The following is a 496-nucleotide window of genomic DNA, read 5'->3' as shown; positions in this document are numbered from 1 at the left end:
TGACCTCTCATCACCTGAGGGACGTGGTGTCATCACCAATGACCTCGACAAGGCACAGGGGCGGCAGATGGAATCTGCACGTAAGGCGGCTTTGATGCGCGCCCATTCACGGTCAGTCATTGACCCTCGTGTGGAATATGGCTTCCACCCGGCAGATCCCGTTGTGGAAGCGAAGGACGCGGTAACTCGATCGTTACGCGTCCACATCATTGCCCCCTGGCCATAACGGAAGCTGGGATTGCCGAACGGAAAGCTCCTCGAGCTGGTTTTTTGGTCCCACAAGAAATTTGTTGGACGATTTTCGCACTCGTCTGCGTGCTCAACGAGGTGGCTCTCGTGTTCCCACAATGCGGACGATACTTGTAGTGCTCGCCCCTGGCAAAAGCGCTACAGATGACGAAGCACTCTTTGAACGATGGGTGCAACGGCACTGCAAACTTTCCTCGCTGTAAGCATTACAGGAGAGCCACAAGGAAGTGGATGTGCGTGTGGAGCA

Source organism: Plasmopara halstedii (assembly GCF_900000015.1).
Source record: "Plasmopara halstedii genome assembly, contig: Scaffold_3060, whole genome shotgun sequence".
In the NCBI taxonomy this organism is placed as follows: Eukaryota; Oomycota; class Peronosporomycetes; order Peronosporales; family Peronosporaceae; genus Plasmopara; species Plasmopara halstedii.
Note: the sequence above shows the minus strand (reverse complement) of the source record.